This window comes from Silene latifolia, chromosome Y (assembly GCF_048544455.1).
Source record: "Silene latifolia isolate original U9 population chromosome Y, ASM4854445v1, whole genome shotgun sequence".
Lineage (NCBI taxonomy): Eukaryota > Viridiplantae > Streptophyta > Magnoliopsida > Caryophyllales > Caryophyllaceae > Silene > Silene latifolia.
The window spans coordinates 57,905,354-57,931,520 of record NC_133538.1 but is presented as its reverse complement, the minus strand read 5'-3'; positions in this window follow the sequence as shown (position 1 = coordinate 57,931,520).

Sequence of the window (26,167 nt, the reverse complement as noted above, 5' to 3'; positions counted from 1 at the left end):
GACACTCGATCGAGTAGGTTACTGTACAGTGAATCTTACGGGTTTCTTAAAATCCCTATTCTTTCTATTCTTCTCATTCTTTCTCCTTATTTCGATACCTAAGCTCTCAAACCCTCATAATCTCTCATACTCTTGTGTTGGTAGTGGTTAATTTGGGGTTATTTTCTTTGTTTGATTTCGTTTCTTCACTTTACTACTTAATCAAGGTATGCTTTTCTTCCTAATTTACATGATTTATTGATTTGCGTGTGTTAGAATAATTATATAATCTGAAATTTTCGATTCATATGGATAGATTGTTGCTTTTAATTGTTAAAATATGATTCACATGCCCTCTTTCTTTGATTGTTGGTGATTAAGTGCTATAAATTAGACTAGAAATTGCAAAATTGAAACCGAAATTTCTAGGGTTACAAAATTGAAATTGATTTTTGATTGTTTTACATTGATTAGATGATGGAATTGGGTAGTATACCTTGTTTATATCATGTTGAAGGATGGATTTTGATGATTTTCACCTTAGAAAGTTGCCTTAAAACTCCGTCTTAAAAGTGCCTCAAATGGAAATTCGTGATCTATAATTGGAATTTGGCGTTGTATATGACTGTTTAAGTGAAGGTTGAACTTCAATATGGTAGTAGTGATGATAATTGATGAATAATATGTCAAAATTGTTACAGCTGTAGAGACCGTCTGAAAAGTTTAACTGAGTTATTTGTTTCTAATATTGAAGGTAATGATGATATGTCCTAAATTACTTCTCCATAAACTTGTACAATTGCCTCACATGTTATTGGGAGTGTTATGGAGTAGCCTTAGAATCATGCTAGGTTGTTGAAATTTGTTGAGCATGTGTATTCACCATGATAAATTTTTCACCACTATGGTTTATGAGTAGCTATAAACTGAAATTATGTATCGATTTGGGAACTTGTTGGTGAATGTGTGTACTTAGCTGAGTATTCAAAGTTTAATGGCATGAATTATGTGCTTCACATGTTGAGCTTGTTGGTGAATTTGTTGTACTTAGCTGAGTATGAAAAAAATCCAAACTGCGTGGAGTATATGCTTTACATGTTTATGCAAGTTGTTTAAGTCATATGCTGAAACAGATGCCGAGACCGAACGTAGGAACCTGTCAAAGTAAACGGGGGAGGGTTACACAACCTGAGGTTGGGGAAGGGAGTGGACCCGTGGTACCCGCAGTTCCGGAGTACCCTTCTGTTGTTTTTGTCGATTTCAAACAAAGAGAGCGTTTTGTAGTTTTACAAAAACGTAAAATGAGACCGACGAGGTGTATAGATACTACTTTGTTGGAGGATTTGGAGATAGAGACGGATGTCCGTCATATATTTGAGACTTTGGGCCTTATTAGTTTGTATAAACTGAGGAAACACTCTTATCCTTTTCTTACCTTGGAGTTTATGAGCTCCTTTAGCTATGACCCAGTTGCCCAGACCGTTGAGTTTAGGTTGATGAACACCAGTTTTCTGTTGACTATGGATCTGTTTGCGTCTCACCTTGGGTTGGCCAAGCCTCCCAAGGATTCTATCACTGATATCCCTGCTGAGTGCGGTGTCTGCCGCCTAATGCCTTGTCTGACTGGAAAGTCAGCTCCTACCTCAAGTAACATGTTAATTAATGACGTTCAGCATGTTACCTTGAGGGTCTTTCTCCGTTCTCTTTCGAACCTCCTTTATGATAGACCGGATATCAGTAAACTGAATAATCATGAGGTGTTGCTTCTGATGTCTTACCTCAACCCGGAGCGGGCCAGGAAAGTGATCTTTAATGTTCCTTCCAGGGTTTGTGCTGCCCTTGCCTTAATGGCTACTGCCTCTTCCCGGTACTTGAGTTGTGGCGCTATCGCCACTCGGTTAGCTGAAAAGCTAACCTCTTTTGAGGCTTCTTCGGTGTACGTGCCTCTAGCTACCCTAGTTCCCACTATGGACCGTGACTACTATCTCGACCTGAAATGGTTGAGGACTTTGGCTGACGGTAGCCTAGCTTGGAGGGTGTGGGGCATGAGTTGGATGAGGATTCCAGCTCCTGAGCACCTCCCACCGACGGAGCCCTTAGAGCCGGCGGTAGTGACTGTGGACTCTGATGAGGAGGAGGAGGAGGAGGAGGATGTTGATAGACCCCGCCAGCTGCAGACCTACCTAATCGACGACACGATTCTTGAGGTGATGCCAGAGCCGAAGAAGGGCGAGAACGCGGCGGTTGTGGTGGTGGAGAGACCTAGGTTGGGGAGAGGACCCCGTCGGGTGAGGGAGAGGACCTCAGAGAGTAGGTCACGGCCGGTAGCACCACAGCAGTAGCATCCTTTTCCATGCTACCCTTACCTCGACACCCTGGAGACGCGATCTAGCTACTTTGCGGAGAGAGTTTCATCTACTTTGACACTCAGTAACATGCACAAGATGGCGTACACTCAGGGGATAGGGACCAAGGGACAACATCCGGTTTGGTGGAGTGGAGTTCGGGACTACACGGGGGTTTTCCACTCCTACGGGGTGGATCAGTCGACGTGGGGGACACCTCAGTCCTTTGCCTACGGTGGTTTGACCCCATGGTACATGAGTCCGGGAGCCGGAGCGGGAGTAGATGCGGGGATTGGGTCATCGGGAACGGGTACTTCTGGAGGTGGTGGTGATGATGAGGTGATGGTTGAGCAGCAGCAGCAATAGCAGGAGGAGTGATGCTCCTTGTTTTATCTTTCTTTATGGTCGTTGATAGTTGTTTTCGTTGAAACTTGGTATATGGACTTGTATTATTGGCCATAAGGCCGGATTTGATATTTGACCTTGTTGCAGGATGTTGGGAGTCGGGGAGTCATCCCGACTCGAGTTATATGACGACTATGACTATGTATTTTGGTTTATGACAAGTTTTATAAGGCAATTTGGCCTGTGGGTACTCGACAGAGTACCCCGTACTCTATCGAGTAGCTGCAGGAAAGAGAGATATAAAGCTTTCTGATCTTTGGGCTACTCGATCGAGTAGCCAAGACACTCGATCGAGTACCACTACATACTCGATCGAGTAGCACTGTTACAGGAGGTTTTCGAAAATGAAAAGTGTGCACTTGTTTTATAATTGCAAGTTGATGTTTAATGTGGTTATTAGTGCGTAGTACCACCTTTGAATCATTAATTTCATATGTTGGAAGTCATGTTTCGGTTTTATATGCATATTTGTAACAAGTAGTGACGTGATGACGGCTTCTAGTTGTTTTAACATTACATATGCCATATTACTATCTATCCATCGAAGTTACATCTCTTCATTCGTTGGTGCATACGATATTAACATGCTTTATCGACGGCGACTAGTTATTCCGGTGGTTTGTGTATGATTTATAATTTAATGAGTATATGCTTAGCGAGTAATGTCCATAATAAATAATATGGTTCTAATTTATGTTATGATAGGTAATATGTGTGGTAATTTTTGGTGGTGAACTTCGGGGACGAAGTTCCTTTTAGAGGGGAAGAGTAATGTTGCAAAATAAAAAGGCTGATTTTGACGTTATGTTGTTATTCGTTTACAAGGTTTTGTTGTTTAATTACTAAATTTTCTAGTACGTTGCTCACATTGCTTATATGAAGTGTAAGTGGTTGCTTTAGTTCATTGGAGTGAATGTGATAGTATGTTTCAAAGGACAGTCATAAGAAATAGTTGTGGTGCAATGTGTCGTAATAGAATCGCGTTGTTGGGTAACATGGTTGTATTAGTTTTGCGGCATGAAGTTGATATGAGACATGTTTCGGGTTGATAGTTGTTACCATATGAGGGGTAATCATTGGTTATGCTTCGCATTGCAAGGTTGATTTTATATAATGGGTGTATGATAGTTGAAAAAGTCGATATGTATAAGAGCGTTAGACGGTGATGATGATAACATGGGGGACGGTATTTCCGGGGAGTAATGACTCATGTAGGAAGAAGGGTGATGTCGTCTTTTCCGTGTCGTGTGCGTTGAGATAGGTGAGTTGAACTTCGGGGACGAAGTTCCTTTAAGAGGGGAAGACTGTAATACCCGCCCTTTTAGAGGCCCTTTGACCAGCGTTGACTGACCTTGGAGCGGGAATTGTCTTAGAAGTGCGTGCCAAAACTATCGTGGGTTACGTGTTTAGAGTGGTACTCGATAGAGTAGAGGCTACTCGATCAAGTAGCTAGGTTACTCGATCGAGTAGGGGGCCACTCGATCGAGTATGTTGGGTACTCGATCGAGTACCGAGTTTTCAGCGAGGGTTTTATATCGCATTTTGTTAAATCCGCAAATCATTTCCGCCACTTTCCTCCTATCCTTCAGTCGCCTCTTTCCCTTCCCTTCACCTTAAAACCTCCATGGAAGCCCTTTGAAGGTTCTTGTGCCTTAGGAGAGCTTCACTTGAGTCGGGTAGCGGTCTTTTGCTGGGTTTCTTCTTATAGGTATGTCATAATCATCATCCGTGTCCTCATCTTTGCAGTTAGGGTTTGCTTGATAGTAATAGATGATTGTATTGTGGTTATAGGCATTGCTTGATTGCTGTATATGTTGTATGTCGGCGTGGAATGGTTGCAGTTGCTTAAAGGTAGGTTCGCCTACTCAGTTTCTGTAGATGGTCTAGTATGTCGGTCGTTGTGGTTGTATTGTGATTGTTTAATATCGTAATTGTATTGTGACGGTTGTGATTGTGATTGTGATTGTTGTCTCTGGTTCTCGAGATGCGTTCTCGGCTGAGTGGGGTCACTTGCGGGAGTGACTTCACGCCCTAGTTTCGCCCTTCGTGGAACCCGCCACGGAAGGGGATGTGCACATTAATGGACAGGGTTATCGCTCGATATGATGAGCGGGGCTTAGGTGGGAACGGTTGCGGTCCCCCACTGGCAGGGCTGGTCCAGTGGACAGTCAATGGCAGAGGTTGATTGGATTATTGTGATTGTGTGTGGGATTGATAGCGTCATATTGTGTTGATAATTGTAGTTGCTGTTGTCGTATCTTATCTCAGTACTGACCTTGTGTGGTTGTTTTGTTTGTTATGTGTCTGCCGTGATCCCTTATGGTGAGCAGTCGGTCTTAGCAAGTGTTGATGTTGTTGATAGCTGGAGTCCGGGCAGGGATGAGTTGTCACGAGATTTGTTAGCATTAGAATGTAGCTTTGAGTTGTATCTTTATACCGTTTGTTGGTTTAAATCACTTGTAATATAACATAATAGTTCTCTTATCGACATTTGATTATTACTATCCTCGGGCAACCGAGATGGTAACGCCCTTATATGCTAAGGAAGGCCTAGTTAAGGCTCCTCTGAATATGGGGGTGTTACATGTCCATTGTGTGGGGAGGATATCGAGTCTAAATACTTGAAGTCTTCTCGTAAGTATGTGTATATGGGAAATAGGAGGTTCTTGTATCATGACCATTGTTATCGCAAGATGCAGAAAGCATTCAATGGAAGACAAGAACTTCGTCAACCTCCTAGAATTTTGAGTGGGCATGAAGTTTATCAGAAAGTAAAGCATATTGAGATAGATTATGGGAAGAAGAGCGGCTCTAAATTGTCTACTCGTGGGTATAAGAAAAGATCCATATTTTTTGATAAACTTCCATATTGGCCTGACCTGGAGGTCAGGCATTGCCTCGATTTCATGCACATTGAGAAAAATGTCTGTGATAATATTATCAATACCCTTCTCAATGTTCCTGGTAAAACAAAGGATAACGCCGCAGCTAGGGAAGATATGAAATTGATGGGTATTAGGCTAGAGTTGGCACCACATAAGAGAGGTAATCATACATTTTTACCGCCAGCAGTTTATACCCTTTTACGGAATGAGAAAAAAGAGTTTTGTGCATGCTTGAATGGAATTAAAGTGCCACATGGTTATTCGTCGAACATCAAAAGCCTAGTGTCGATGCAAGACCTAAAACTCACCGGGTTAAAGTCACATGATTGTCACACTTTGATGCAACAATTACTACATGTGGCTATTCGTTCCATTTTACCTGAAAAGGTAAGATATGCTATAACTAGATTATGTCTCTTCTTCCAGTCCATATGCGAGAAAGTCATCGATCCCGATGACGCGGATTCATTGCAGGACGTCGTTGTAACCTCTCTTTGTCAGTTGGAAATGTATTTTCCACCCTCTTTCTTCACTATCATGATTCATCTGACCATTCACTTGGTTAGGGAGATTTTGTACCTTGGGCCCGTGTACTTGAGATACCAGTATCCTTTCGAAAGATTGATGAAAGTCTACAAGGACTATACATCTAATCGGTATCGTCCGGAAGGTTGTATTGCTGAACGCGCTATTTTAGACGAAGCTCTTTCATATTGTTACACTCATCTCTCCCTTAAGGAGTTGATTGGCGTTCCTAAGAATCGTCATAGTGACTGGATGACCGGAAAAAGGTATTAGGGGACGGGTTAAAAAAATTGTGACACGTGAAATGTTGCATTTAGCACACACGTATGTGCTAAACAACGAAGATGAGGTGCAACCTTATATTCAACAACACAAAGATGAGCTCAAATACGATCACCCAAACAAGACCGAGAAGTGGATTGTGAACGAGCATACGAAGACGTTTGCAGAGTGGTTTAGGAATATTGTCTTAGAGTGTACGGATCAAACTGGTGATGACATCTCTCCTAGGTTACTACGTCTTGGTTTAGGTCCAAATGCCAGGGTCACCTTTTACAACAGTTTTGCCATTAATGGATATACATTTTACACCCGCGAGCAAGATAAAAAGCCTATTTGGGGAAAATGCCTTTATTATGGTGTTATTCAAGAAATATTGGTACTAGATTACATTGATTTCACAATGCCTTTGTTTCGATGTAACTGGGTTGATAACAACATCCATTGTGTCCGAAAGGATAAGATGGGATTTACGTTGGTCAATCTGGGTAAGGTTGGCAATAATAAGGATGATCCTTTCATAATGGCATCCCAAGCTAAACAATTGTTCTATGTCACCGATCCTATGGATAAGAAGTGGTCTGTTGTACTGTTTATAAGGAATAGAAGGAGTAGTCCATCCGATAATGGTGATGATGATCAGGATGTCGTTTATGAGGGAATGGATCACTCTACCACTGTATCTTATTTCGACGATGTTGACACTGATCATGAGGACACTGAAAGCATCTATATGCGTGATGAACATGGTGAAGGTATTTGGGTTAACGAAGAAACTATGACATCCAAGAAACGTCCCCGATCCTGAGATAGTTCATCAGGACACAGTGATATGGACGACCAACATTTTGAGTCATTTTCAGACCAATAATTTGATGGTTTAATTTATTGGTAAATCAATAATGGTCATTGTTAAATAAAAATTCCCAAATTTGCATGGCATGGTAAATCCTGTAGCTTAGATATGCAGTATACATGCATGCTGGTGTTGTCTTATTTTCTTGATCTTATTATTAGAAGTGGATGCTGGTGTTGAAATTGCTGAATAATGTTGCAGTATATGGTGCTTCTACTGTTAGAGTTTGTATTGTTACAGGTTTGGACTGTAATGGAATTACAGTAATTTTTTTTTATAAAAAAAGGTTCAACAATAACAACGGTTATATTTAAATTACCCGTTGTTAATACTTTCAACAACGATTATAGTTACACTACCCGTTGTTAAAACTATCAACAACGGTTGTAGTACCCCTACCCGTTGTCATTGATTTTTTTGACATATTTTATTTTGGCGCAAATTTGGTGAAAATATATTACAACGGGTATATTTTAACCATTGTAATAAAGTATTGACAACGGTTGACTTTTATTGACCCGTTGTTATTAACATATAACAACGGTTTTGCTTTGAGAACCCGTTGTTAATAGTTTGTCTTAATAAAAAACTAATTTACAAACACATACAGCATACCATACACAAACACACACAACACCAGTTCAACCGTTGGTATCCTGAGTTTATTCTTCTCTCTTCCTCGCTTTCTACATTCTCATCGCCGGCCGTCGCCTAGTTTCCGACGCCCAGATTCCGTTGCCTTCCCTTATCATCCTGCTTGTTCTCTTTATCATCATCATCATCATGAGGTATGTTCACTTTAGTTTTGTGTTTCGTCATTAGGGTTTTAAGACGATCATCTTTTTTCTTTTTCATGCATCAGTTTGTTTTCCGTCTTCATTGTTATCTTTATCATCCCGCATCATCTACTTCACTCCTCTTATTAGGGCTTAGGATTTTAGAAGCTCAATCTGTTGTTTTAAATTTTCATTCCTATTAGGGTTTAGGGTTTTAGATAATACTCTGCATGTACGTTGTTAAGTTGTTCATTTCCTATATCATTCATATTTGGGTTTTAGGATTATCATGGGTGCAAAACGGAAAAGAAGTCAAAAGAATAATAAGCCTGGGGATAATAAGCCTGGTGAGAGGGGTGCTACGAAGTGCCCGAAAGCCCTTGCAGCTATAGCCGCTAAAGAACCGATGGAAATAACATGGAGCTCGAAGGGTTTCCCCACTGGTCCAAATGCGAGTTTTTTATCCAGTTGGATTGGATGTTGCACAAGACAGTTTGTGCCTATCCATTTAGATGATGTTAGAAATTTGAATCCAAAATTGGCGGAGTTATACTTGGCTCGTGTGACGTTGCTAGGGATTGGTTGTATTTGGACAAGGCAACGGGGGAGATGCGTAAGAGCCCACCGACAAACAAGTTTCCCACCATCAGTCAGGAACAATGGGATCTTTTCAAAGAGATGAAAACTACTGAGAAGTTTCAGGTTAAATATCCTCGCCTTTTAACGATTTACCTATCATTTTTTTAATTAATGAGTCCTTTATATAATCTTTTTATTATCTCATCTACTTGCGCTTTTATATAATTATTAGAAGGCCGTTAGCAGAAGAAATCGTGCTAACATTTCATGCAAGAAGGGGAAATGGTATGGTTCTCGAGGCGGTTACAGAAAGATAGTAGAGAACCTCGTAAGTAGCATGCATTATTCCCCGGCCTGTGAGACTTTATTTTTTTAAATTGATACACATTTACATGTATAAATGTTACCATGTTAATGTGTAGGTGGCAAAGGGAGTGACCAACTTGGATCGGCATGTAACTTATAAAGAAGGGCACACGCCTAAAGGATCCCGGTCGTCGCGTGACAAATATGATGAGGAACTGTTGGCCAACATAGTAAGCATTATTTTATTAAGACGAGTTCATTACTAACTTTATTATTTTAGTCACAAATATAAATTGAAGTTTATTTAATATATTATAGGACAACGTATTGAAAGAGGTAGAAGAAGGGAAATTCACTCCCAGTGGTCGTAATGACGTTCTTGCTAGAGCGATCGGCCGACCCGAACATCCAGGTCGTTTGAGGGGCGTCCCGTTACAGGTTGGAGTAACGAAATATTATGGGACAACTGCCCCGATAAAGAAGAAAAGGAAGACTAAGTCTGAGAAGGCTGACATGGTACCATTTATTCTATTATTTTCATTTAAGTTCAATTCACATATTATTGTTGGGATAATAATTGCTGAAACATTACATTCTTGGCACGCAGCTTCAGTTAATGGCATCCGTACTATTAAAGTTGAATGCTGGAGGCAAGCTTTCCGAAGAAGAAGTGAAGATGATGGAGGATGTCATTTACAATGGGGGTAATAAGGTACAACAGATTGGTCAAGAGGTCGTTACTACCTTGGCAATACATGAGAAGGAAGTATCGGTCAACGAGATTCAGAAAGATCAGGTACCTAAGGCTTCTGAAGTTGTAATAACTAAAGCCGATCAGGTACCTAATACTTCCTTATTTTTCTTTTCTTTTTTTTGGGGTAAGATCATGGGGTGTGTTCCCTGCCAGCTCTAATGCTATAACTTCTGACATCGTGCCATTGGTTAATTTTATTAGGTAAATAATGGGTCTGAAAAGGAGATGCAACTTGAGAAGACGGCTGATGGAAAACAGCATACATCCCCTTCAAGTCAGTTCCCTGTTTTCAGTAAGGTATGCATGAAGTGTTTAATTAGTTAAATTTATATGAATTCTATTAAATTTTGGGATATAATAATGTATGTGTATATTCTTCAGGCCGTAAACAAGAGGCCAGTTATTCTTGCTGGCCCTAAATTCGAACATCCATATGTGCGTGTTGGCCGGGGTCTCGTAGAAATGCACACCAAATCAGCAGCGATAACTGTAGTAGTTCATGGCGAAATACTTTTGCCGAATTATAGAAAAGTAGAGATAACTACAGTCTTTCCAGGCCATGAAAACTTTCAACCGCCTGTCCCAGTTCGTGACGACATTACCATTCTGGGAGAGGCGGTTGGGAGTTTCATCCAATGGCCTGAAACCCACATCTACTTGGCTCGGTCGTCTCCGCCTCAGGAGCCGAAAGCAGTTGGGGTTAGAAGAAATACCTTTATATATATGTTACATTTTTAATTGTTGAATGTTTTTATATGTTAAATATATATGTTATTTTTTTTTAAGGAACAAAAAAGCCGGCTTTGGCGGATAAGCCTAATGTCCGGGGACTTGATGAGGTATTTAATTAACTTCTGCATTTTTATGAAAACCTCCCTTTAATTTTTTTTGTTTCTGTATTTCTAAAAAGCATGGAAATTTTTTATATGTGTAGGGAACAGAAAAGCTGGCTAAGGCGGATAAGCCTAAGTCCACGGACATGCCAATTACCTCGTCCAGACAACAACTTGATGAGGTATTTAGTTAACTTCTCCATTTTTTTAAAAACCTCGCTCCCTTATATTTTGTCTGTATTTCTAAAAAGCATGCATGGTAATTTTGTGTAGGGGACAAAAAAGACTGATAAGCCTAAGTCCCCACTCATACCTGCTACAACTACCTCATCATTGAAAGAGCGGGTTGATGAGGTATTTAGTTAAGTACGCTTTTATTTTTATTACTCCAACTAGGATATGTTACCTTTGGATTTTTCATTATTTTAATTATCTACATGTGTAGGCTGGTGGTAGTAGCACAAAATCAAAGAATCATTATTTCCCCGACCTGAAAGAAGTTAGGAGTTTAAACGACTCACAATATTCTGGGAAGGATTACTGCATGAGGAGGCTAACCGTCGCATAGGCTCCGAGCAATTGATAGTTATTCCGCTCGAGGAGGATATTCTAGGGGTTGAGCGCGAAGCACTTATGTCATGGGATATGCTAGCCATTTGGGCTGGCCTAGACCAGATTGATGTCCAACACCTATTTGTTTGGATGAAGTAAGATTCTTAATAAATAATTTCATATTCTAATATTCTGACTACTAGATAGTGTTTTAAATACCGGAATTAATACCGTAATAATGTAGGATATTGAAATTGAGAGTGATCCCCGAGAAGAAGATTCCATCGATCAATCTGATTTCGTGCCCCTATGTTTTATCTTTATTTATTCTGGAATTCTCGTTCGAAGATCGGGTAGATTATATTGCTCAGCAATTGGCGACAACCAAGAAGCTGATTTTTGCCTCTTATAATGAAAAAGGGTAATAAACAAATTAATATTATGTTTCCCCCTACAATTGCATTTTCATAACTAATATATGTACTTGTTAATAATGATGATGTCTCTTGATGTAGGACTCATTGGGTGCTAGCAGCCATCATGTCGACAAAGAAGAAAGTTTTTTGGTTGGACTGTTTACATAATCTACCAAGCGAGACTTTTAAGCGCTTGATTAATAAGTAAGTTTATAATATTTATTTATTTATAATAACATTAAGTTTCAATTTTTATTTATAGCAAAAAGCTCAGTTTTGCCCCTAAAAAAATGAGTTTCTGCCACCTTTTATTTTTTTAAAAAAAGGGCCTTTGAGAAGAGAAGAGTTAACGATCAGGATCAACCCACGAAAGATTCTGATGATGGCCCTGATTTTATTACGATAACAAGGGTACGTGCTCAAATACGATACATTAAGTGCAAAAATATGTGTTTAATACTAATACAATACCTAAAGTTCAAGATTCTGATGTGAGCCTTCTTTCGTCTGTTTGTTTTTATGTAATAATAGGCCCCTCGCCAGCCGGATAGCATACAATGTGGATACTACGTTTGTCGGTTCATGTGGAGATTATTAGGCGAAGATATATCCTTATTCCAGAAAAGGTTAGTAATTTAATAATGTACTATGTTTATTACTTTTTTTAAATTAGAGCTGATATTGTCTTGCTTGCTGTTATACCATGATGTTGCTATGCAGTATTTGATGTTGTTACAATAATGTCTTGTCTTTGTTTTTTCCGCAGTATGTAATCAACCCGTCACAAGAGATTCAGCAGTACTCAAGTGTAGATATAGACGAGGTAAGGGACATGTTGGGCAAATACGTCTTAGAAAATAGAAATGCATGATACTCAGAGTTTAGATCAGCTTATTAGTAAATTTTTTGTTGAAAGGGAATGATTAGTTTATGTAAATTCAACTCCTTGTAAGTATATATATATATATATATATATATATATATATATATATATATATATATATATATATATATATATATATATATATATATATATATATATATATATATATATATATATATATATATATATATTGAGTTCGATGAACCCAGTGTGATTTATCTTTGTCTTTGGTATATGGTTTCTTGATATATATGCAGGTTTTTGAATGGCATGAAACAAATTTAATTTTTCAAAACATTAGGAGTTCGTAATAAAAACGGTTACTAAAAAAACCGATGTGAAGACCTTTCACAATGGTTAATAAAAAAAACACCGTTGTGAATACCTTTCACAAATACCGCGCATAATATTCAACAACAGGTTTTAAACGAAGAACCGTTGTTAAAAGTCTGCACAATTTTGGAGGGAAAGTTACAACAACGGGTTTTAAACTAAGAACCGTTGTTACTAACAATTTCAACAACGGGTATGTAGCATAAACCCGTTGTTAAAAGACTTCACAATTTTGGAGGGAAAGTTACAACAACGGTTATACATATGACAACCGTTGTTATATTATTCCCTCCAAATTTTTGAAACACTTTCCACAATGGCGTACACCCAACAACAATGGCTTTTAACCGTGGTGAATACTTTCGACAACGGTTTCATTAAATAACCCAACCGTTGTAAATACCTTCTACAACGGCCGCTTTAACAACGTCCGCTTTTTTTTTTTACAACGGTTTTTACCCGTTGTTATAGCCTGTATCTGTAGTAGTGAACACCAATTTAAAATTACAAATTAAAAAAAAAAAAATTTGAAATACACGGCTAACAGGAACGATTACAAGACCACACACCCAAATGGAAATCAGCTAAAAACAAAAGAAACAGAAAAAATTAACAAGCAAAAAAACAAATCGAAACCGGTTTCGTGGTTGTGTTGTTGTTGTTGTATTCGTGGAGTTGTTGCGGTGGTGGAGGGAGGAGGAAGGCGGGTGGTAGAGAGAAGGGTGGTCGTGGAGAGGAGGGTGATGAGGGGAAGGTGCAGGCGAGTTTCGCGGTTTGTGGTGGCAGGCGGGTTTGGTGGTGGCGAGGGGAAGGCCATCGCTAAAGTCGCGAATAGCAAAATTATACAACCAAATGTAAAGAGGGAGACATATGTCCCTAAAATGTATGTGACATAAAAACTCGTATAAGAGTCTATATAAATAAAACCAAACCTATGTAAGTCCCAAGGTTACTTTGCTCGCTAGCTCGTCCATGAATCCCATATAAGTATCACCATACCTGTCGTTCGCATTTTATACAAATACGAAAGCCACAGTTAGTGGGGAGTAACTCCGAGTTCTCCCAGCCACGAAATGTCATAACTAATATAACATGTAAACATAATAATATGAATATGAATACCACAAAGCCTTAGCATATAGATGCTAGACAATCGTGCTTATCATGTGAACAACAATATAACAACACATAGTCCTAGCATGTGAATACTAGACCGACTCATACTACATTATCATGTGAATCACATAACATCCAGGAATCCAAATTTTATCAACCATAGCCGGTTTACATCTCACCTTCTATGATTCATAGAATCATCAAACAAGAAAGGACAATATATCTAGAGACAAACATAAGTTCTTAGTACTGTCAATAGTCAGTCTGTAACTCGAGTCTATACCACGAGGTAAGGTAAACACACTAGTCCTAAGCCTGCGCAGACCTAGCGACATGCGGAAAACAACCGCATCCAAAACCCATGATAACAACACATGAGTACCCCTAAGTAGTCCACTAAAGGGTTGGCTAGTACTTAAGTTGACCATATACTTCTAAGAGCACGTCAGGAGGTCATACCCTAACTTGGATATAAACCCACCAAGCTAAGACACAAAGGCTATTAAGCGGTGAACATATACTCGTCAAAGACTATAATGGCCTATCTTTGACGAAGGCCGAAATACTCACCTAGGACCTAGTCCCAGCTTAAATACTTTAGCCCACGCCACACAAGACAAGTGGGACACCCAATTAACCATCAGAGGGGCAAAGAGTCCAAAATTGCACACACAAATGATCATACACACCCTAGCATATGAAAGGCTACGCAAGAGCATATTCAGCTGACAATCCAACAATATCTCCAATATCAATAATAATCCAAATTCCAGCTAACCAACAGCACCATAATCCATGAGAACAAGCTAAAATGGCAAGGAGGCAACAAGACTTAAGCATAAGGCATTAAAAGCATCCAACAACCAAAATGTGAAAAGCCAATCATACTCAAAGACAAATCCTCGACCCTAGTCCCGCGACGGGTCATCGGTCAAATCGAGGCTGACCGGTTTAAACCTAGCTTGACCAAACTCGTTCGGTCAATCTGGCCCAGCTCAGAGTCTTGGCCTACTTTGGCCCAAATCACGAAATTCATCACAATATCATTCTCATGCCATTTCCAATTTCTATCATGTGAAAACTATCAACATAAGGAAATATATTCCAACTTACAAAATATCCAATTCAATTAAATTCTCGCATAATAATGATTACCCACATGCCAAAAATACCAAAATACATAAATACGCTAACAAAAGACCCAAAACATCAAACAATAGACCCAAGACCCGAGCCAAAGTGACGGGTCAAAGTCCGGGCCGGACCCACCGGGCCTGCCGGGCCTACCGGGCTGTTTTACGGGCTGTTTTGTGCGGCTTTTCCGCCCCTTTTCCCTTTTTCCTACCAAAATCCGTTTCAAGCTCAATTTAATACCATCTCAAGCAACAATCAACAATATCCACTTCGTTTCAATACTCAAGTATATGAAATAACCACAAATTAGTAAACTTTAACAACACAAGTCATGTGAAAAATGAAACTAACACATTATCAATCACCTAAACACTTAACAAACAACAAACACAACATCTATGTGACATTAAATCGTCGAGTAACTCGGAATAGTTACCTTAAGCTAGCAAAGAGACAAGTAATAACTTGATAAAGCTTATAAAACCCAAAATTACTCTTCATCTTCAACCACATATGAATCACCTAACTCATCTTCAAATTCTTAACCTATAAGAACAACAAAAACACAATTATTAAGCTTAAATTCGAAACCCTAAAAAGATGAGCCTTAAAAAAAAATTGGGGGAAATGAAAATAAAGCTTACCAGGAGATGAAGATTGAAGAGAGGATTCCAAATATATAAGTTTCATGCAAATTGGTGGAGAAATGAAGGATTTATGGTGGTTTTAGGGATTGTAAGGAGGATTTTTGGTAGGTTTTTGGTTGTTTGATGAAAGGAAGAGAAAGAGTGAATTATGGAGGAAATGAAAATTGAAAGAGGAGGCATATAGAGGAGGGGTGTCCGGTCCAAATGGAGGGGAGGTGGTCAATTGTTTACGTTTTGGGTTTGCTTCGACGGTAATTAGAAATATTCGTCGAACGCGATTTCCGAGAATATTAAAGTTCTTAAACACGATTTTACTAAAAGATTAAGTACTCATATGCCCAATATCCAAACTCGTTTAGCCAACGACCGTAAGAAATGGGAAAATCCCAATATTACGACTTTTCTCAGAAATCTATTTTATCAAAGTAAAAGGTTTAAATATAGTTTAAATTACTTTTAAACATTTCTAAACTATCAAAAGTGATTACATTACTTCAAACTAAAAAATTATATTTTATCAAATTATTATTATTTCAAATAAATTAATATTAAATTAAAATGGATTAAAATATTAATTTTAAAATATAATAAAGGTCTTCAAATTTACGGGGTGTTACATACTCGATCGAGCTCCCAAGCTACTCGATCGAGTAGCCTCAGCTAGATCGAGTAACAAGCACTCAAAAACTCACATCATCACAAGTCATCACTCTTAAGGTTTCCGGAGGTCAAAGTATGTGTCTAAGGTCAGTCAATGTCGGTCAACGGGTCCCCGAAAGGACGGGTATTATAAGAAGAGATTAGGCAAAACGCCTATGACAATGCAAGTATTTACAAAGAAAAACCACGAACATGGCATGACAAGATGATGACTCGAAGAGTTTTTGAAGAAGGACATGAGGTGTTGGTCTTCCAAAGCCGTTTCAAGAACTTTTCGAGCAATTTAAGGTCAAGATGATATGAACCTTACAAAGTTAGAAAATTTTTCCCACATGGAGCGGTGAAGGTGGAAGACTCAACATCAGAAAAAGTGATCAAAGTCAATGGACAAAGGTTGAAACACTACTTCAAAGGAATAAAGTTGCATGGTGAAGAGGATCTTCTTGTGGAAGATCCGATTTACCAAGATTAACCACCTCCAACAAGCACTAAGCCGAGCCATCGACGTTAAATAAACGGCAAAAGTTTGTACATACTCTATCCCTTAGAATAGACTTTACATGCTTTGATAGAATAATTTCCTTTCCGCACATTTACCGCTTTCCTAGCTAGTATGTACCTTTCTCATATTTATAAGCATCAAATTTGGATCCTTTTGATGGTTTGTTGAGGTGTGTAGGGAGTCGGAAGAAGATTCTTGGGAAGCATGTCAAAGTGATAATGAGAATCGAAATGACTCGGAACATCAACTACATGGGTCACATGAGAGAAAGGCACAAAAGAAGACAAGAAAATTCAACAAGGCAAGAAGTTGGGACTCAAGCATTAAGCACGGAATCCAGTCCAAAGCGCAGCCTACGCACAATTGTGCAGCCTGCGCTCTGAGCTGCCACGGGATTGTATCGTTGCCTATAATACGAGAAAAATCATTTATCTCCTCATAATTTTCGAAACCCATCTCTTCAAAACACCATCTCCTACCAACACCTACATAAAACACTTCATCAAATCCACCTACAACTCCAACAAACCACCAACTTCATCATCAAATTCATCTCGAAACAACTTACCACCATCAATCACTCAATTTTTGCATCAAAAATCTGAGTTTTGCCCAATTTCGTCCCAAACCCTAACTTCTCACGCCTTTGATTTCAAGCATCTCAAGTGGTTTCCTTGGATATTGGAGCATTCTAGGAGGGTTAATAAAATACTACGGATTTTATAAGCTAAGTACTCGGCCGAGTAGAGCCTACTCGGCCGAGTAGTTCCAAGAGTGTAGTTTGTTTGGGTTCTGGTGAGGAATACTCGGCCGAGTATGGTGAATACTCGACCGAGTAGAGGATACTCGGCCGAGTATACATTTTACTCGACCGAGTATCCGGTCCGACGGGTTATATTTTCCGCGATTGATTTAGAAAAGATTAGAGTTATTTATAAACGCAAAACAGTTTCCTATTACATTTCATAAAACCTAATCACTCAAACGACGCTCTAATCCTCTCCAAATCTCCCCTTGTGTGTGTGTGTGATCATAGCAAGTGCATTCATCCTTTGTTTCTTTCGCCGGTAAGTCTTTATCCTTATGTTGTTGATGATTAATTATAGGGTTTGTCTTTATTCATGAATTGGGGGAAATGGGGTTTTGCAGTTAGTGATTGGAACTATATGATTGTTTTTGTAGGTGACGATGTGGTAATTGTTATGCATTTGTATGGTTGATTGCAGCGTAAGCAGATTGCGAAAAGGTAGGGTTTCCCTACTCCGTTTTTGTGTAATTGATTTGAGATATTTTTTGTATTGTGTATGATTGTTGTCTGCTGATCATCGGAGTGTCGGTGTTGTGGTGACGGTGGTGATGTGGTTGTGTTGTGACGGAAGTGGTGTTGTGACTTTTTGTGATCTTTGTGGTATGTGTGATTGTGGTGGAGTCACTTGCGGGAGTGGCTTCACACCCTAGTTCGCCCTCCGTGGAACCCGTCACGGGAGGGGATGTGCACATTAAGGGACAGGGATTGTTAGTCGCTCGTTGATGAGCTGGACTAGGTGGGGATGGGCCGCGGTCACCCACTGGCGGCGAGGATTACCTGTTGCGATGGGTATTCTGGCAGGGCTACACACTTTGGTGTGTGGTCGATTAATGTGTGAAATCGGGAGACCGGGGATGGAGGATGATCAGCCGGTTACATTAATTGTTTGTCTTATTCGAATTATGCGGTAACTGACCTCGTGTTGTTGTTTTGTAAAACCTGCGGTGATCCATTCGGGGATAGTGAGCAGATATAACAGGTAATGCAGATGTTTAGTTATGGGACAGATATGGGGAGACATCACTTCGAGTCTAGTTTCCGCCGTTACGAGTTTAGCCGTCAATGATTTCAGTTGTATTGAAGTTCTTACACTTTTAGTTTGAGTTGGTTTGAGATAATGTATTTGCTAACTCTTTATACTTTAATAAATGTTGTTTGGAAATTTTAACTTTGATATACTAACCTTGGGAAACCGAGATGGTAACAGCCTTTCATGCTAGGGTAGTCCTTGATAAGGTACCTTAGTATGAGGGGGTGTTACAAAGTGGTATCAGAGCCGACGATTCCGGCACCTAAAACAAATGAACCCAATGAACTTAGGGAGTCTAAATAAAATGAACCCGGGGAGAGTTGTTTGGAGCTACCGCAAAGACTTTGGAGACGTCCCGAAGTCGCATTAAGGCCCTTACGATCTCAAGCCGGTCACATGGGGTGAAAAACTGTTATATGCTTGAGTACTGTGAGTTTTATATCTATAGTTTGAACCTTGTGCATGGTTGGATGAAATGATGAAAGAAGTGGAATGTGATAGTTGTTGAAAGATGCATCGAGGATTGTTCATGTTAAACTTTGAGAAGGAATATGTTGGCATGTTAAGTGTTGGAACATGGTAAAAATATGAAAGGTGAATTGTGAATTTGTATCTGATTGATATTGAGTATGAAGAATGTGATCATGTTATCTGTTTAATACAATGTTGAACATGAATTATGGTAGTGGTACATGTGCATATGAACATGATGATTTTAATGGTTGATTGTTGGTAGAAGCATGTGATTAAGGTCATGCGTCTATATATGTAAATGTCGTGTTTAATTTTAATGTGAGTACGATAAATGTTCAACTATGTACTGGTTTTTAGAGGTATTGAATTGTTATTGTTGCCTTATGTATGTTCAAGTTGTTTTGGCTTAGAAAACTTGATTTGTATAAAGAACGATTATGGAAGGGTTGTCTTAAAACTGACATAAGTCGAGTTCTAGAAATGATATTGATGTAACTCCAAGTTGAGGTGATATATTGTCCTCTTAAGATTCTAACGATAGGTCACACGCCCAAAATGACCAAGTAACGAGTGAGATATGACTGTTTTACGAAAACTGGACGGTGCTGAGAACTGCGCCGATACTCGACCGAGTAGTCCCTACTCGGCCGAGTGTCTTTTATACTCGACCGAGTACTCCATATTCGGCCGAGTAATCTCTCTATGATAATATTGTTTAGCATCTGGAGTCGTGAACTCGGCCGAGTATTCTCATACTCGACCGAGTAAGGTCTACTCGGCCGAGTATTCCCAATACTCGACCGAGTAATCCTTCTGCGACAATTGAGTTTGCTTCTGGAGTCGAAAACTCGACCGAGTAATATAGTTACTCGACCGAGTACCTTGTACTCGACCTAGTTTGTTATGTACTCGACCGAGTACCTCATTGGGCGGCCACTTTGAGCCGGTGGCTATGTTTTTACATTGTTTTGAGTCGTAGGGTATATACACATGTATGTTTTGAGTCTTAACGCATTCTTTTATATGTGAGATGGTCTTGATACGTAAGTTACCGGAAGTTATAACATGGAGAATGACGGCTTATGATGGACATGTGTTGGGTAAGGAAGACATGTGTTAATGTGGTTGTGAAGGATAGTGGAAAAAGAAAAGGGAAGAATGATTAGCTAATCGAGGTAAAGAGCATGTTTTGTGAGATATGATGAGTGATATAGTCGTGTGTTGAGTAGTATAAAAGTAAGTGTATATGGGCAAGGGTGATGTAAGTGTAAAGAAGCATGAGAATGAAGGATTGAGATAAGGGATACGAATAGTGGCATATTTGGATGTGTAAGGGTTTATGGAGGAAGACAACTAGGATAGAGTTGCTTAAGGATATATGTAATGGAAGGTTGTTGTAGGAAGATAGGAAAGAGAGGTATATAGTGAACTTAATGGAAGTTATGTCACGATGTGGATTTGTAGATAGTGGCTAAGTTTGGGAAGTTGGAATATCAAAGGGTTAGCCTAGTGTGTAATTCTTTGGACAGTTAACGGTATGAAGTGAATTTTGGTTTCTAGAGATACGAAAGGGAGATACGACTAATTGAGGAGTAACTGTTAGTGCGTGGACTTGATGGTGACAAGGGTGAGTGTGAAGCAAGATGAGAGATGATAAATGATAAGAAGAATGATAAGATATTGATATGAATTAATGGAATTAGAGTTGTGGAGCTATGGAAAATAAACAAATTACTACAGAGATAGGTAGAAAGAGAAAGGAGAAGAATTATTAACTGGTATTATTGAGTAAAAAAGTAGAAAGAGGGATGGAAGTAAGTTGAGAGAACGTTGACCGAAGCTAATGAGCATGAAGGTAGGAAAATTATGAAATGTACGATATCCCCAATAGAGGGTGTGAGTTAATGGTTATATAGGAGAGCAGGACGACGTGTTAGCCGTGAGTTTCGAGGTATTAAGGGAATAAGAAGCTTGTGGAGTGTTGCAAGATCTGAGGTTTTGGTGGAGAGTTAGGTAGCGATATGATAAAGGATAGAATTGGGAATAATGTTGAGGTATGTTCTGTTGATGGATTGGATGTTCGTTATTTGGAATGATAAACAAAGAGAGGAAACAGATTGTTATATTAAGAAGTGATAGTAAGAGAGTAGTCACATGAAGGATGTTGGTGTCATAGTAGTGTCACTAGTGGCTGAGGATGATGTTACTTTAGGGAAGTTAGTTGTTCTAATGAGGTTGATTTTGTGGAGGTGGTTAGTATGTTTGGTTGTGAGGAAGTATAAGATGTGGATATACGAGGTGTTCGCTGGAAGTTGGGTACTGATGTTATGGCTACATTTGCCGGAGGGGTGATAATTGTATATAAGATAAGATATGTTAGGAAGGGCACCTGAGTGAAGTCCGGATAAGAGATATTCATTGTCAAGTGGTAACTTACGTGATCATGATTGACTAGTTGGATGCGATTATGGATCTAAGATGTATATAAATGTTTGTGTGAGGTTGTGACCTCACAAGAAGCGGTATGGTGTGATAGTTATAATGTTGTTATCTGAATGTTCTGTAATATATGTTGGATACAGTAACTTGATGGAATGATGATCAAAAGTCATAGTTTGGGTGGTCTGACAAGACTGGTTATACTTGCATGTGTATTCATGATATATGTTTATTCCATGGAAAAGTATGGATGGTATGCATGAGATTCTTGTCTATTTATTCCGTATGATATGTGGTGTGGTGATCTGGTAAAGCAGCCTTGAGTAAGTTTTTCTTGTCCGAGATGTTATATTGAGTCAGTGTTTATGGGATTGTGTATGTTGTGATGCCTATCGGTGTGGTTGTGGTGCCTCCGGTGGTGATCCGGGCACAGTACTTAGTGTTGTGATACGGGTATTTTCACACTGCGGTGTGGCTGTTGGTGGCGGTGTTGCGATACCGTCACCGGTTGTGGTGGTGTAGGTGAGATGATTATGATACGGGTTTTTGAAAGTGCATACCAGTTAAACATAGATTGTTGTTTTGTTTGCTGCTGTTCCTTGTGAGTTTTGGTTGAACATGTAGACTGTTGTTTTGCTTGTTGATGTTTCTTACGATTTGATTTGGGAATGAGGGTAGAGTATGATATGAAAGAGAGTTGTATATGTTTTCGTTGTTGTCATGGTATAGTGATATTCTGTTGATGGGACACAGTTGTGAGAAGTTGTTACAGTAATTTTGATCTTGTTTTAAGATGAGGCATCGGTAGTCATAGTCATGGCAAGTGATTCGTGGAATATGTGTTGTAATGATCTGAAAGTGACATGTGGTTCATAATCTTTTGTTGAGATAGTGAGTGCAGGATATTGAGAATTGGTGTCATGTTAAGTTATGTATGAGTTTTGCGGTAATGAAAGAAAATAACTTGAGGATCTAGTGTGAGTGTACGTAACAGGTGTGAAGTGTGAGTTATGCTGTTGGTGATATGAGTTTTATATAGTTTATATAGAGAGGTGTGTCATGTTGCGGTAATGTGGAAGAGTTGAAGTTTTGGGTGAAGTTAAAGATTTTGAGGTATAGGTTAGGGAGTGTGACGAGTGAATTTAAGGATGAGAGTTGTTTAAGTAAGAGAGCCTAAGATATATGCATGGCGACTGTTCAGATTATAAGAGGTTATCTTTGACATGCGGTAGTTATGGGGATAATGAAAAAAATATAGCTAGGATTTAGTATTAGTGAGTTACGAGGACGTAACATTTATCTTAAGAGGAGTAGGATGCGATAAAAGAGATTTTGATGGTTGTGCATATGGTAGTATAATTGGAAGTAGAGTGTTGGTGTAGCATAAAGGACGGATATTTTTTTTGATTTTATTAAAGGTCATGACCATGCTTGTAGTAGTTCGATGTTTAGGAATGAGAGAATATTTCAATAGTGTTGACAGTTGAATGATGATGATTATGAGTCCGATAGTTTTGACAGTTGGAAAATGATGTTTATGTGTTTGAGTAAACTTCGAGGACGAAGTTCGTTTTAAGGATCGTAGAATGTAACATTCCGTTTTGATGGTTGATCTTCTTTTGTGGATTAAGTGCTATTGAGTGTTATGGAAGTGAGACAAGGTTGGCACCATTATATTGTGGTTATTTGGTAATGTTATGGAGTCAGTATTGGGAGCCTATGCTATAGTTGAGACGATATCGTGAGCCATGTTGTGGAAGGAAGAGTGGTTTGTGGAGTTAGTGTTAAGTGTCCATGTTTTATAGGTTGGGTTGGAACTTCGGGGACGAAGTTATTTTTAAGGGGGGAAGACTGTAATACTTCGGATTTTATAAGCTAAGTACTCGGCCGAGTAGAGCCTACTCGGCCGAGTAGTTCCAAGAGTGTAGTTTGTTTGGGTTGTGCCGCGGAAAACTGGGCCGAGTATGGTGAATACTCGACTGAGTAGAGGATACTCGGCCGAGTATACATTTTACTCGACCGAGTATCCGGTCTGACGGGTTATATTTTTCGCGATTGATTTAGAAAGGATTAGAGTTATTTATAAACGCAAAACAGTTTCCTATTACATTTCATAAAACCTAATCACTCAAACGACGCTCTAATCCTCTCCAAATCTCCCCTTGTGTGTGTGTGTGTGATCATAGCAAGTGCATTCATCCTTTGTTTCTTTCGCCGGTAAGTCTTTATCCTTATGTTGGTGATGATTAATTATAGGGTTTGTCTTTATTCATGAATTGGGGGAAATGGGGTTTTGCAGTTAGTGATTGGAACTATATGATTGTTGTTGTAGGTGACGATGTGGTAATTGTTATGCATTTGTATGGTTGATTGCAGCGTAAGAAGATTGCGAAAAGGTAGGGTTTCCCTACTCAGTTTTGTTGTAATTGATTTGATATATTTGTTGTATTGTGTATGATTGTTGTCTGCTGATCATCGGAGTGTCGGTGTTGTGGTGACGGTGGTGATGTGGTTGTGTTGTGACGGAAGTGGTGTTGTGACAGCTGTGATGCTGTGGTATGTGTGATTGTGGTGGAGTCACTTGCGGGAGTGGCTTCCCACCTTAGTTCGCCCTCCGTGGAACCCGTCACGGGAGGGGATGTGCACATTAAGGGACAGGGATTGTTAGTCGCTCGTTGATGAGATGGACTAGGTGGGGATGGGCCGCGGTCACCCACTGGCGGCGAGGATTACCTGTTGTGAGGGGTATTCTGGCAGGACTACACACTTCGGTGTGTGGTCGATTAATGTGTGAAATCGGGAAACCGAGGATGGAGGATGATCGGCCGGTTACATTAATTGTTTGTCTTATTCGAATTATGCGGTAACTGACCCCGTGTTATTGTTTTGTAAAACCTGCGGTGATCCATTCGGGGATGGTGAGCAGATATGATAGGTAATGCAGATGTTTAGTTATGGGACAGACATGGGGAGACATCACTTCGAGTCTAGTTTCCGCCGTTAGGAGTTTAGCCGTCAATGATTTCAGTTGTATTGAAGTTCTTACACTTTTAGTTTGAGTTGGTTTGAGATATGTATTTGCTAACTCTTTATACTTTAATAAATGTTGATTGGAAATTGTAACTTTGATATACTAACCTCGGGAAACCGAAATGGTAACAGCCTTTCATGCTAGGGTAGTCCTTGATAAGGTACCTTAGTATGAGGGGGTGTTACAGTTAATTGGTATTATACATCAATCATTAAGCATTTTAAGTGGATTCAGGAAGGTATAAGATAACTTTTCCAAACTCTTTCATTTTTGCTTTAGGAAATCCGAAATTAGCTTCATATTTTGTGAAATTTTGGATTGTGATTGTCACTTGTGGTGTATAATTGCTGGATTAAACTTGTTTTCTGAGTAAGGGCAAAGGAATTCATCAAACATCATTCACTTATACCCTCTTGAAGTAGTGCATAGAAGGTGTTTGTTGAATTGCCTCTAAGAGTGAAAAACAGATTTGAGTGCTTTGTTGCTTCTTCTTGCTAGGTACAATGGTTTTCGGTAAAAGAAAGGTCGTCCAACAAGGGGAACCAAGTGCACTCAAACCTTTTATGGGGGATGAGGGGTTGAATGCCGACCTAAAGAAGACTTTCAAAAATATAGAGAAAGACCACTCCTTACCCATTACTAAATTTCTCCACCAAGAAACCCTCCAAAAATTAGGCATTGAGGAACTCACCTTCCAACTTGTGAGTCGGGTGGGGTTAGAGAGGTACATGGATATTTATGCGGATACTTTCCAGTCTTACACTTTTGAATTCCTCACCACAATCACCATTACGGGGGAGGGGGCTCATGAGAGGGTCAATTTTAGGCTAAATAAAGTGTGGCACTCAATCACCTTTGATGAGGTTTGGGAAGTATTTGACATCAGCAAACCCCCTTCCCTAGTTAACCCACCTAGAGGGAAGCTCAATGAGATATGGTGTCATCTCACTGGGAGGCAAACACAAGACCACAATGACAAGCTTTCCGCCATCACTAAGCCCGTTATCCGAATTTTGACAAGGTTTATAGCTTGTTTGTTCTTCTCTATGGGAGAGCCAACAAAACTGAGTGATGTGGTGAGGGATTGTATTTGGACGATGCTTCCAGAAGGGGTGGGTGTGTCGGATTGGGCAAGGCTTTTTGTCAACTCATGCATTAAGCACTGAAAGAGGAAACGAGGTCCTATTAATAGTGGAGGTTTGGTCACTTTCTTTGTGGCAAAGTATGTGGGGGAGGTCCCAGAGGATCAAGTCCCCGTTTGGGGAAATTACATCTACAATACTCAAGGTTTGTAAGAGACCCACATGATCAAAGTCCATGATCATATTGATTTTTCATGCACATGGTTGGGAGTCGGAAAGACTCCATACATGTCCCTCCTTCGAAATAGTCCAATTCCTAGTGGCATACATACCATACATTTCATTTGCCCGGCCGATGAGGAAGAAGAACAAGGGCCAAGGGTAAGAATAAGAAGAGTACCCATGCCCTCGATTGTCAATGTGGAGAGTGAAGAAGAAAGGCAAATTGAGAGGATTGAGAGTAGCCCAACCATACACGATACACCAATGTATGAGGCGGGGGAAGTTCAAGCACTCCAATCGCCCCTTGGCACCAAAA